The 14,728-nt window shown below is 39.3% G+C and overlaps 1 protein-coding gene across 4 annotated transcripts in view; it reads right to left on the bottom strand.

Moving 5' to 3' along the window:
- LOC126424758 (1-phosphatidylinositol 4,5-bisphosphate phosphodiesterase) overlaps positions 1 to 10,954 on the bottom strand; it is a 449,937-nt gene extending 438,983 nt beyond the window's left edge. For 2 of the 4 annotated variants that reach the window (XM_050087498.1, XM_050087497.1), the window contains exon 1: positions 10,818 to 10,952. The gene's annotated coding sequence lies outside the window, so the exon portion shown is untranslated. Of the gene's footprint in view, positions 1 to 10,817 lie in introns of all 4 variants that reach the window. The other 2 variants (XM_050087500.1, XM_050087499.1) reach the window with 2 other exon arrangements.
- Positions 10,955 to 14,728: the final 3,774 nt, after the last annotated feature.

Genomic DNA, 14,728 nt, shown 5'->3' with positions numbered 1-14,728 from the left:
CCTTAGGCTTCGTGTAGTTGTATACAATGTAATCATTAGCTTGGAAACAAAGCAGTTAAGGGCAAATCCCCTAATGAAGTGGGAGCAAAACACCAAAATCTGTCGTCATTAAGATTAAACATCATAATGCCTCATTTCCCAACACTACACCCGCTACACGGAAGTTCCTACACTTAAATTACGTTTGACGCAGCGTTCAAAGTAAAGATGTATTTGACACTTTTATTCAGAAGCATCGAGGCCCATAGACATTCGTGAAGGACGAATAGTACCGGAACACTATAAGATAACATTAACTAGAGGACAGAGAGACCGCAGACAGACGTCCGTTCGACCTCCGAAGGCTTGCAGACGAAAATCAAATCTGACACAATGAATGATAAAGCAGGTAAAAAACATTATCTGCCATGAGTTAGAAAGTTGGCAATGCCTGATGTCTGATTACGAGGCTCATCTTTTAACGGTGTCTTCGTAACATGACATTGCAACTGTTTCAAAATTTTTCAATTGTCGTCGTTAAATCAATGACATTTTCGAAACTGGCAGAGTAGTTTGCTTGCAGTGAGTGTTTAAAGGAAGGTAAATACATGAAATTTTCACCTGAAGGTTTTGGATTCGTCATTTTCTAAGATTTTCGTAAAGACTTTGTACGACAACAATGCTTCGAATAGCTTCTCTCAACTTTAGGTAATCAACCTCCCTCAGAAACGATGGTTTGCAAAATTTTGCCGTGGGCATGCTTCCGTCAGCCATGCGATGATTTTTTTACCTGGTTGTATAGACAGTAATAATAATAATAATAATAATAATAATAATAATAATAATGCATCTATGACGTGCGCAACATATCAGAAGAAGGCGCGTTTGTGAGACACAGGCACATGGAAGACTGCAGTGCATTCGATTTTACATCACCATTTGGCTATGGAAAAAACCTGTTCCACATAGATTCCACACGGTACAAGCAAACACAAAAAACGGGCTCTTCCAGTTGGAGTACGGAAATTAAACCAACGTAAAGACATCAAACTAAAATGAGATGAAATCCGGTTATTCGTGCGTGCCGGAAACTAAACAACAATCAACCGAAGATGAGCCGATCCCAACAGTTTAGTTCTGTCGAGGAGCACTCCCAAGCAAATGATCGCTCGCTTGCTTGGATACACGGGACTTACACCTTTGGAGGACGGAGAACAGTTAAATCCGAACAGTATACACACAACAATCTGTCAAGATGAAGTCGGGAAAACCGACCGAAGACGTCTCATCTTTCCTCATCAGCTGTTAGGTAACAGGCAAACACCTTATGAATTTGGCGAAAACATCGAATTAGTCTCATTGCCCGTATTCAGCTGACCTATCGCCCGCCAGTTTACTTTTGCTCATGTCACACAAAAAATGCGCTGATACCCATTTTCATCACACAGATTTTGAGTCACTTCAAAAATGTGTTTCCGCTCCAGACATGGCCCGAACACACGTAATTGGGTATAAAATTTAAGAGGCGAATATTCCGAGAAACAATAAAACAATTTGTATCTAGACAATGGATTTCTTTAATTGTTTTTATAAAAATTTCTACGAATCTACCACAGCCGCATTTACCTGCTCATTAAATGTACGAGGGTAATCCCAAAGTACAGAACTCTGTGTGGCAGTTGGTCACACTGTTATGAAGAGAGCTTCACGCGCTGTGTGTAAACATGCGCACGCCGCGCTGAGGCGCTCCGTCTTGGCTTGGCAGACGTTGAGAATGGAGCTCCCGTTGGATGTTACCGCCAAGTGCGAATTGCGCGCAGTTATCCGGTTTTTGAACGCAAAGGGCACTGCGCCGATTGAAATCCATCGCCAATTGACGGAAGTGTATGGTGAGTCGTGCATGGATGTCAAAAATGTTCGTAGTGTTGTAGAGAGTTTGCAGCTGGTCGGACCGAAATTCTTCCTGAGGTTTCCCGAAGCACCACTCACAGAATTTTAACGGAAACCATGAACTACCGGAAGACGTGCGCAAGATGGGTGCCACCCATGGTGACTGAGGACCACATGCGGCAACGAGTAGATGCTTCCCACACATTTCTTCACCGCCTTGCAGCCGAACAGGACTACTTTCTGGGCTCAATTGTCACGGGTGACAACCTGGGCATACCACTTTACACCTGAGACCAAGCAACAACCACGCCAGTGGCGGCATCCTTCTTCGCCAAAGCCGCGGAAATTCAAACAAACACAGTCTGCCGGTAAAGTCATGACAACCGTTTTTTGGGATCGGAAAGGGGTATTGTTGGTCGACTTTATGCCCACTGGGACCACAATTAACGCTGACAGGTACTGTGAGACTCTGTAAAAACTCAAACGGGCAATTCAGAATGAAGAGGAATGTTCAGCAAGGGCGTACACATTCTCCATGACAACGCTCGCCCACACATCTTTCGGCAAACCGTTGCTCAGTGGAACACCCACAATCACCTATCCACCCTCTAGTCCTGACTTGACTATCTTCCCTAGGTTAAAAGAACATTTGGCCGGAAAGCGATTCCGCTCCGACGACGAGATGAAAGAAGAGGTTCATAATTTCCTGAACAGCATGGCGGCGAGCTGGTATGACATGAGCATACAAAAACTACCACAGCGTCTACAAATATGCATCGACAGTAATGGTGATTATGTCGAAAAAATAGCTAAATGTTCAAGCTGTAAACTGGTGTAAACCATTGTAGAAATAAACAGTCTATGTACTTAAAAAAAAAAAAAAAACAGGAGACCTTACTTTTGGGATTACCCTCGTATTACCTTAGAAAGCTGTGGTATTTCAGTTTAAATGTTTATGATTTGAAAAATGTTAGGACATATTTTATACTTACGTCTGCATACACACTCCGCAAGCCATTGTACGCTGTGCAGAGCACCCTGTACCACTACTACCCACTTCCTTTCCTGATCCCCTCGCAAATAGAGCGAGGGAAAAAGCCTCCGTATGAACCCTTATTTCTCGTGTCTCACCTTCGTGGTCCTTCAGAGAAATGTATGTTAGCGGCAGAAGACTCGTTCTGCAGTCAGCTTCAAATGAAGGTTCTCAAAGGTTTCTCAATAGAGTTCCTTGGGGGAAAAAAAACGATGCGTTACCTCCACGGATTCCCATTTGAGTTCCCGAAACATCTCCGTAATACTTGCGTGTTGATCGAACCTACTCGCAACAAATCTAGGAGCGTGCCTCTGAATTGCTTCGATGGCTTCCTTTAATATAACATTGTACAGACCCCAAACACACAAGCAGTGCCCAAGAAGAGGTCGCACTAGCGTCCTGCATGCGTGCTCTTATACAAATGAACCACACTTTCGCAAAATTCTCCCGATACACCGAAGTGGAACTTCCCTACCACAGTCATCACACGCTCGTTCCATTTCACATCGCTTTGCAACGTTACTCCCAGATATTTAAGCGACGGGCCTGTGTGAAGCTGGGCACTACAAATGCTGTATCCTACTCATCCGCATTCACTTAAATATATCCACATTTAAAGCTAGCTGCCATTTATTACACCAACCACAAATTTTGTCTACGTCGTCTTTTACTCTCCTACAGTCACTCAATTTCTACACCTTCCCGAACGTTACAGCGTCATCAGCAAACAACCGCAGATTGCTGCCCACCCTGTCCGCAAGATCATTTTTTTTTTTTTATTATGAATTTGGCCAGCTATGGACCGCATACAACTTAAGACTTATGGTGTTTCTTTTTCTTCCGTTCTTCCCAGTACTACTTCATTTTCTCGCCAACTGCTCGTCTCTGCTCATCTGTCCACACTCTCTTGGGTCGAGGTTTTGGCGCATCTTCTTCATAGTTTGCGTTTTCTATAAGTAGCCTAAAGTTAGTCCTGTCACGTTTTATTTCTTCTGTAACACCTATTTTGTTGGCGTCTTTCTTTACTTCTTCTATCCATCCTACAGTGTTTTTTCAGCTTTCTAACGTAATTAAAAATTTTCTTAGTAATCCGTGTTTCTTCCATTCTTTTTAAATGTCCATAATATTTTAGCCGTCTCTTCCTCATTGTATCTGTGATCTTTTCTGTATTTTTGTATAGGTCTTCATTTCTCCTTTTAATCCACCTATTTTCCTTGTTTTTCTCAGTACCTAGAATTTTTCTTAATATTTTTCTTTCTCTTTTTTCTAGGTCTCTTAATTCGCCTTTCTTATTCAATGTTAGGCACTCTGATCCATATGTTGCTTGTGTCCTAATAACTGAATTATAATGTTTAATCTTTGCTTGTATGGATATTGATTTCTTATTGTAGTAGTTTTGCGTTAATTTATATGCAAATTCCAACTTTTTTATTCTTTCTTTATTTGTTGTGTTATCCAGTCCATTGGCTTGGATCCACTCCTCCAGGTATTTGAATCTATCAACTCTTTTAATTTTTCCATACTTTGTTTTCATAAACTTTTCTGTATTATGTTTGTGTTCTATATACTCGGTTTTTTCGTAGGATATTTTTAGCCCAGTCTTTTCAGCAATCTCGTGTAACATATCAAGCATAACTGTTGCGTCTGTTCGGTTTTCAGTTATCAATGCCATATCATCCGCAAAGGCTAAACATTTTACTTCAAATTTGTTCTTTCCTTGGCCCATGCTTATACCCTTTGTGCCTCTGTTTTTTAATGTGTTCTGATCATTTATGTATACAGAAAATAAAAAGTCCTATCACACTTTCCTGGGGTACTCCTGACAATGCCCTTGTCTCTGATGAAAACTCGTCGTTGAGGACAACACACTGGGTTCAAAAAATGGGACTTAACTTCTGAGGTCATCATTTCCCTAGAACTTAGAACTACTTAAACCTAACTAACCTAAGGACATCACAAACATCCATGCCCGAGCCAGGATTCGAACCTGCTACCGTAGCGGTCTCGCGGTTCCAGACTGTAGCGCCTAGAACCGCTCGGCCACCCCGGCCGGCCAACACAATGGGCTCTGTACCTTAAGAAGTCTTCGTGCCACCCACATATGGGAACCTATCGCATGTGCCCGTACCTTCGTAACAGTACGCAGTAGGACAAAGTGTCAAATGCTTTCCGGAAATCTAGAAATATGGAATCTGCCTGTTGACCTCCATCCATAGGGTGTGGCAAACAATGGACCAGATAAGGCATCCTGGTTGTTTCGGAGTTTGTGAAATATGAGAGATTCTCTGCAGCATCGGCGAGGAGGGGAACACGTGAAAAATATTTTCCCCTACATCCACACTCCGCAAACTACCGTGAAGTACTTGGCGGAGGGTGCGTCCCATTTGTTCCCGTTCCGTACACTTATAGTGTGTGGAAATAATGATTGATTGGGAGCCTCTTGTGCGTATTCCAATTATTTTAATCTTGTCCCCACGATTCCTATGTAAGCGATACGTAAGGATTGGATCCTTGAGTCATCATTTAAAGCCGGTTCTCGAAACTTTGTTAGTAGACGCACGAGTGACATGTAAGCAATCTCCTTTGTAGACTGATTGCACTTCCCCAGTATCCTATCAATAAACCGAAGTCAACCACATGCAGTATCCACAACTGAACCTATGTGATCATTCCATTTCATATCCCTACAAAGTCTTACACCCAGGTATTTGTATGAGTTGGTCGAGTCCAACTGTGATTCAATGATATTATAGTCATAAGATATCACGTTTTTCATCTTCGTGAAGTGCAGGAACTTTCCGAAAATTTAAAGCGACTTGCCAATCTTTGCACCACTCTGAAATCATACCAAGACCTGAGCGAATATTTATACAGTTTCCTTCAGATAGTATTCCATTACGGATAACAGCATCATCTGCAAACAGTTAATCCTGTCCGCAAGGTCATGAATACACAACATGAACTGCAAGGGTTCCAACAAACTTCTACGGAGCACACCTTCTGCATGTGACGATGACTTGCTATCCAAAATAACATGCTGTGACCTAGCTACCAAAAAATCCTCAATTCAGCTACAAATTTCACTTAATACCCGATGTTATCGAACTTTTGAAAATAAGTGTAGGAGTGGTAATGAGTCAAATGCTTTTCGGAAGTCAAGAAACACTACATCTACCTGGTTGCCTTGATAAAAAAAAAATAATATAGCTTCAATATGTCACGTGAGAAAAGTGTGAGTTGGGTTTCACATGACCGATGTTTTCGGAAACCATGCTGGTTGGCATGGGGAAGGCCATCCTGTTCGAGATACCTCATTAAGTTTGAGCTCAGAATATGTCCTAAGATTCTACAACAAACTGTTGTCAAGGATACTGGACGGTAGTTTCGTGGATCACTTCTACTCTTCTTTTACGTGGGTGTGACCTGTGCTGTCTTCCAACTACTGGGCACGGTGTTTTGTTCGAGGGATCTACGATGGATAATAGTCGGAAGAGAGGTTAACTCAGCCGCAAATTCAGTATAGAATCTTTGTTCTATTTTAACTATTTCAGCTGTTTCTCAACACCAATGACATTAATACTCAGTGGTATGCTGATTAAATTGGGGCAATTCTCCTGGGTTTTCCTTCGTAAAGGAACGTTTCAAAACAGAGTTAAGGATTTCAGCTTTTGCTTTATTACCCTCAGTTTCACTTCCCATCTCGCTACGGACTGGTGTCACTAACGGCCTTTACATAGGACCAAATTTCTTTGTGTTTGCCGACAGAAGATTTAACAATATTCTGTTACGGTAGACAATGAAGGCTTCAAGCATTGCTCTCTTTACAGCCAAACGCGCTTCATTCAGCATTTACCTATAACCCTATGCTTCGTTTCACACTTATTATGCACCAGTCTCTGTTTCTTCAGAAGATTCTTTAAAGTGACCACATACTATAGAGGATCCAATTATGAACTGTTTACTGGGTATATATCTATCCACTGCATGGTCAATTTTTCTTTCAAACTTTCCTCTACATGTTCCGGCCCTCTGATGAAAGTTGCAAGTTCCTTATTGAGCTATGACACTACCGATTTTTTTATCTGGTGTACTGAGCTTAGTTTTAATTGTCTTTGGTACTCTGATAATAATTGGTGTCACAACCGCGTGGTGGTCACTGATACTAGCCAGTTTGGATGTGGATATCCTCAAAGAGGTCAGGTCTATTTGTTCCCATTAGACCCAGTATATTTCCATCATGAGTGGTGTTCCGTGCCGACGATTCAGTATGACTGAAGGACTTACACGTGGACTGAGGTTTTCACCAAAAACCCTAGAAGAAAAAAAATGTAAAAGACTGTAATTTGCTACAAGTAAAGAAAGGCACGCGGTTTAACACCAGTCAGTTGAGATCTGGGTTTACTGGCAGCCTAGATGTGTTTACATTCAAGCTGAAAACATCATCTGATGTAAAGCTCCTTCCATTGGAGAAGTTTCCATTAAGCTCTCAGAAGAAAAGAGTACTCCGTAACTTCCAGGAATTTATGCGAGGGCTACGAGGAACTACGGACATTGCTAAGTACTGTGAAGACCATGTGAGAACTGACTGATTACGGTAGATCAGGATTATTTGTAACAGGTGGTAAATGAAAACACAAGAACTGATAAATTTAATACTGCCGGTAGAAATACTTGGTCTATGGGAAACTTAGTGTGTGTACATTAACATGTCAATGGGTTTTGGCGCCAAATATAAGCAACTGTTAGAAACAGATAGTTTTTAAGGTGTACGAAAAAGATTGAGAACCCGATTTCTCATGTCTCCTTTTGTCTCAGGACATGAACACTTATTATATCTTTCTTGGAATTCAGTTTCTATATGCGATATACAGCAGTTTTCGTATGTTCCTAAGTTTTCGAGGTTTGTCTTAAACTCGCTCCATATCTTGTGGTTTATCGACATCTACTACATATTTTTGGTTGATGGGGGTAATTGTAAACATGAAATCAGGGTGACTCCAATACAGTGATCGAGATGCCTAGAAACTAGGTTAGGAAGCAATCTCCACCCAGTTACACTGTGGAGGATTTGCAAAATGCTACCAAGGATGTTGGAAATTTTAACCTGATTTATCGTGAACCTGACAAAAGGTGTGCAGTTCCGAGATCTGTCATATTTCACAGGATTAAAGGCAGGAAAGTACCAACAAATAAAATAATTGGAGCTGGATGAAGCATAGTTCTTTCTCTTGACACAGACGAAAATGCTGCTGAATGATTGCTCGTGCAAAACTGCGTTATCCATGGCATAAATAGGAAGGGAAAAGCTTAACTGCAGATTACATTAAATTTGACATTACTGTTAACTGTTTAAAAATGGTATACCAGGCGATTACTGATACCATGGTTTCATGACTCGGAATCCGCAGTCTTCTTTAAAAATGCCTGAACTACTTCAGAAGGTCTGAATAGTTGCAAGCGACCTTGATGTTTTACACTCTTTTTTACAAAGATTTATATTGTCTGTACAAATTTATAAGGCTGCATTTGTATTTAATGCTGATGAAGCCGCTTTCTGAAGAGCTCCAACAAAACTGAAGGCCACTGGGCAGAATGGAAATACTCCTCCTTGTCACCAGTTCCAAATAAGCCTGCCTCATCAATTAATCTTTCTGATAAAAAGAAAAAAAAAAATCTTTGCCACAACCGGAAGTTCGAAAGGACCATCACAACTTCAAAATAAATAAATATTTTGTATGATTGAATAAGGATCACGAGAGTTTATATTTCCATAAACAACTGAAAATTTGTGAGTTTTTAATGAGAATGTGTCTTGATACTGCTAATTTTCACATGTGATTAAGACACCAAGAGTTTTATGATATATCTGTATTTCTTCAAACCGTCATAACTTTTCAAATGCGCTTAATTATTCTTAATTTTTCTTTTGATTCTGATCCAATACAAAGTGAACACTATGGTAATTGTAAACACGTATATACATTAATGTGGAAAAAGAACAATTTAAGCAACCCTAGGCTCATATTGTTTAGTAATTTTAGTTTTCATTCTTACAGGTATACCAAACCAATAATTTTGGTATTCACAATTACCTCTCTCAGTGGGGTAAATGTAAATAACCAAGTAAAGGATGAAGTAAGTTAAAATGTGTAGCCTAAACCCCACATTTAGATGAAAGAAAGATGTAATAATCAGACCAATTTTCACATTTGTGATAACTGCTACTACAGGATGTGTAGAGAGAAATATATCCAAGATAAGTAGAAAATATTTATCATTATCCTGGTCTACCTTGTAACATGTACAGGGATGTGTACAAACGCCTATAATGAAAACGAGTACACGGTGTTTTTATATTCTGTGTCCAAGTCATTTTCTCCACACATTAGGCAGCAAAAGCCACATATTCCAGGTGATTGACTGGAAACTTAATGCCACCCAATGTGTCTAACTTTCGAAGGGAATGTACGAGGGCTAGTTTTACAAATGTCTAATTGTTAGTTTTTCGATCAGGCGCACAATTGGAACAGAAAATAATTTTTACTGTCTCCAGAAAAATAAGTTTTTGGACGGTATTCCGTTATCCACTCAGTGATTCAATAACGATACATTGTCCCAGTAAGAAAAGGTGGCAGCACGTTAACCATTCATACTTTCACATTTATCTTAACTCAATTTTTTGCCTTAGTGATGTGTATCCTACTGTGCAATCCAGTGAGAGAATTATGAAAAAATGTCGTGTAAGACTATGGAAACGCTATATACAGCCGATTAACACAATCTCAGGCAAATAGTCTAAGTAACTGCATGCTGCAACCGAAAGGTACAAGAAGGCATATAGGCAACAAATCATCCATAACTACCATGCAAATAGTTTGCATTTCCTGAAGAAATTCGTAGAAATATATGACTACAGGTACAGGAAGAGAGATCCCAAGCTGTTTCAAGCGCACTACAGTTCAATTTGAACATGTGCAGTAATCATAGCTGTGGGAGAGAAAAAAAAGCTCAAACCTGATTCCGCTTGCGACTGACATATGAGGAGATAGCCTGTCTCATAACATACTGGCAGTTTAGATCACAACTGTTATCACATGCCCGTTCCGGAAACGCATAATCTTAACGAATTCTTTTCCGCCAAGCGTTTGCAACTATGACACAGTACTATTATAAATTTGCTTCAAAACCTTAATATGTGCTACAAAATGTTTCAAACACGTTGGAAGATTTTGACAATGTACCAGGAACTTTACAGTTGTGCTTGGTCTTAAAATTTCATGTCTTTGGTCTGTAACGAACATTTTGCATGAAGGCATTAGAAATTCACGTATGATCCCACGAACATTAGACAACTTTTCTTAGCATTCTACGTTGTTCTTCGCTCTTGAGGCACTTTCGATAGCGGTAAAAAAGGGTGATTAGCGTGATATATGATTCCCTTTGCACTTGCTACGACCTCTGCTACACTATTATTTTACAGGAACTATGCCTACCAGATTTTGCACTTCACTTCACTAACAATTTGTGGGTTCTGTTGGTGTTTCAGGAAACTGTTACTTCTCAATCGACACTAAAAGATATTATATATAACAACATTTTTAACACACTGCATCAGTTACACGATCTATGGCTAATCAAAACCGTCGCATGTTTTTACATCAGGTAGGAAAAACAGGTGTTCTCATAGTTTGTTTACTTTAAGTTTGCCTTCTAGTTGATTTCATACCCGACATACAACCATAGTTATTTCATGATGTGCCACACATATGATGTCACAGTAGAAGATTTCGACATTTACGTTACAGTCGTCACTTTCTGCAAAGTAAAAAGCCTAAAATGTTCTACTGTACAACGCACCATTACAGCTGAGCAGTCATAGTCTTTCAAAAAGCAATTACTTTTACTTAGCACTTACCTTCGCGCGTCGGTTGATATGAAGAGTTACATGAAAAAACATTAAACGCGGCGTCTAACTGAACACTTACATTTTAGGACACACTAACACTCCAACCACAACACATATTCATCCAGTATAACCATCTCTTGCCACTGCTTAATGACAACTGCTTCTGCGCCTGCGCCAGCTCGTTGAGCAAAGAGTAGCAGAGAGATGTAACGAAGGAGCGTGTAATTATGTTACGTAACTTAAGGGGAGGAGGATCCGAGGCGGGAAATTCGAAGTTTCAACTATACGTTTAGCACATTAGGTGTGGAAAGTAAGGTTGAAACTATTACTATCGAATAATTTGGAAGTAAAGGTTAAATTTTTCTCTCATATAGAAAGTAACAATTTATTGTTTGCCAGTACGTTATAAAACACAGATTTTTGACCTCCAGTATAAATTATTGTGACACAGGCACTTTCAAAAAATATAAAAGCACTACCAACCTTCAAAACATAGTTCTTCAAAACAGCATGTATCCACAGTGTTAAGGAATTTTTTGAGACGAGTCCAAAATAATTATAAAGAAACCGTAGTGTGAAGACAATGTTATGAGAAATGGGTTACATATACTATGTCAATGAAAAGCATACCTGAATTTTTTCTTATGATTGATCAACATTCAGGCATTGCAGCAGAAATTGAAACTGGTTGCCTGTATCTTGAAAATTAAATTAATAACGAAGTTTTTATTTTGGTTCTTATAACCAATGGAGCTCTTCTATGGGGAAATTGCAGCAGCTCAAAAACTGTATCAGATGTATAGCAGAAAACACTCCCAAAACTATCCTGTAAGTATCACTTCAAAGATCTCAATATTAAAACAGTCCCAAGCCCCTATATGTATGGTTGCCGTCTAAGTGTTAAGGACACTTTAAAGAATTTTAACCTTAAGATATCTGTACATGATCACAACACAACTGGACAATCAATTGATATACCCTGCAGTGGGCTAGCTGAGGTCCACCATAGCTACAAATATCTAGACGCCATATTTTTTCAATAGATTCCCAAAAGCTTCCCATTATGTTCCCTATAATACATGTAAGAATATCCTAACAGAATGGTTTAAAAAGGAAGCAGACTTCTACATAAAATCGTATTAGGAATCAGATTTAAGTGACATGACGTTCTGACTACTGTCATACTAAGTTGTAATAAATTACTGGTTACAAGTTTCCTATATACACTGAAGAGGCAAAGAAACTGGTTCACCTGCCTAATATCATGTAGGGCCCCTGTGAGCATGCAGAAGTGCTGCAGTATGACATGGCATGGACTCTACTAATGTCTGAAGTAGTGCTGGAGGGAACTGACACAATGAATTCTGGAGGGCTGTCCATAAATCCATAACCACGTTACAAGACATCCTAGATATGCTCAATAATGTTCATGTCTGGGGAGTGTGGTGGCCAGCAGAAGTGTTTAAACTCAGAACAGTGTTCCTGGAGCCACTCTGTAGCAATTCTGACAGTTTGAGGTGTCACATTGTCTAGCTGGAACTGCCCAAGTCTGTCAGAATTCACAAGGGACATGAAAGGATGCTAGTGATCAGACAGGATGCTTATGTATGTGACACCTGTCAGTGTCATATCTAGACATACCACTCCAGCTGCACATGCACCAACCATTACAGAGCCTCCACCAGCTTGAAGAGCCCCTGCTGACATGCAGGGGCCATGGATTCATGAGGTTGTCTCGATACCAGTGTACGTCCATCTGCTCGATACAAGGATACACAAATGGGCCTACAGCTCTGAAAGCTCATATCAATGATGTTTCATTGAATAGTTCACACGCTGACACTTGCTGATGGACCATCATTGAAATCTGCAGCAATTTGCAGAAGGGTTGCACTTCTGTCACATTTAATGATTCTCTTCAGTTGTTGTTGGTCCTGTTCTTGCAGGATCTTTTTCAGGCCTCTGCGATGTCGGAGATTTGATGTTTTATCGGATTCCTGATATTCATGGTACACTCGTGAAATGGTCATACAGGATTATCCCCACTTCATCGCTACCTCGGAGATGGTGTGCCCCATCACTTATGTGCTGACTATAATACCACATTCAAACTTGCTTAAATCTTGATAACCTGCCATTGTAGTAACAGTAACTGATCTATCAACTGCACCCGACACTTCTTGTCTTATACAGGCGTTACTAATCGCAGTGCCGTATTCTGCCAGTTTACATATATCTGCATTTGAAAGCACATGGCTATACCAGTTTCTTTGGTGCTTTAGTGTGTATAATTTTCACATTATATGTAACAATGTGGCACTTATGTAGATATCAGGACATTTTTATGTACTTTATGTACGTTAGTTTTGTATGTAAATAATTACACCAATAACCTGGAAAATGTCCCAAGGAGAATAAATTTAGAAATCCATTATTTTACGTATATGTGTGCATCTACTTCAAATTAATATAAATGACCAGATTGTGATGTACCCTGTGACTGTAAATAATAAATGTATACTGACATATTCAACATCACTCTAACCATCTATGAAAGGACAAATAAATAAATAAATAAAAATAAATAAATAAATAAATTGACTTACCAAATGAAAGTGCTGGCAGGTCGATAGACACACAAACATACACACAAAATTCAAGCTTTCGCAACAAACGGTTGCTTCATCAGGAAAGAGGTAAGGAGAGGGAAAGACGAAAGGATGTGGGTTTTAAGGGAGAGGGTATGGAGTCATTCCAATCCCGGGAGCAGAAAGACTTACCTAAGGGAGAAAAAGGACAGGTATACACTCACACACACACACACATATCCATCCGCACATACACAGACACAAGCAGAAAATGATGAAGCAACCGTTTGTTGTGAAAGCTTGAATTCTGTGTGTATGTTTGTGTTTGTTTGTGTGTCTATCGACCTGCTAGCACTTTCGTTCGGTAAGTCACATCATCTTTGTTTTTAGATATATTTTTCCCATGTGGAATGTTTCCCTCTATTATATAAATAAATAAATTCTAGCTCTATAAAACCTACATTCTTCAAAAAACTTACTCAATCACATTTTTATAAGTAGACAGTGCAATGGAGGTACTCAGTGTAAAAGTTGCCAAGAACACCAGTTTAGATTCAGACCACCATTAAATTCAAAGTTAGACCAATATTTAGAAAAAAGAACTAATACCTACCCAGGAAGTTTGTCATACATAAGCTATCAAGAGTAGGAAGAAAGAATGCCTAATCATTGGGAACAACTTCAAAAAGACATGAGTCAGACTGCAGAAGAAACTGTTCCTCTTAAAAAGGAATGGAAACGCGTTTGGTGGAATGGTGATTGTAATGTTTTGATTATAAAGAGACAGTGGAGTTTGGAATATCTGGGATGCAAATAATAATGATAAGAACAGGAAAAAATTATAGTAGCTTTGAAACATGCATCAAAAGGTCTCAAAAATATCAGGGTGCAACACGTAAAAGATCAACTAGCATCAACTGGGTCATGTTTTGAGCAGAACAACACAAGGAGCTATTATAAAACATTCAAAAGTTGTTTAAAGAAGTACAGAACACCAGTTTTACAGTTCACAGATCAAAAACACTAAAGACTGCATATAATAACATTGAGAACTGCAGAATACTTGCATACCACTTCAAAGAGCTACACAACTACAATCCACCAAAAGAAGAATTTAATTTTGATAACGTAATCCAAATACGAGACTCAAAGCCACCAACAATAGAGGAAATCAGAAAAATCATGAAATAACTTAAAAATAACAAAGCATCAGGAGAAAACACTATAGTTGCTGAATTGTGGAAACACTATAGTTGCTGAATTGTGGAAACACTATAGTTGCTGAATTGTGGAAACACTATAGTGACAATATTATTCCATGTATAACAGAAA

Source organism: Schistocerca serialis, chromosome 10, assembly GCF_023864345.2.
Source record: "Schistocerca serialis cubense isolate TAMUIC-IGC-003099 chromosome 10, iqSchSeri2.2, whole genome shotgun sequence".
Lineage (NCBI taxonomy): Eukaryota > Metazoa > Arthropoda > Insecta > Orthoptera > Acrididae > Schistocerca > Schistocerca serialis.
The sequence above is the reverse complement of the archived record's forward strand: the minus strand, read 5'-3'. Positions and strand labels throughout refer to the sequence as shown.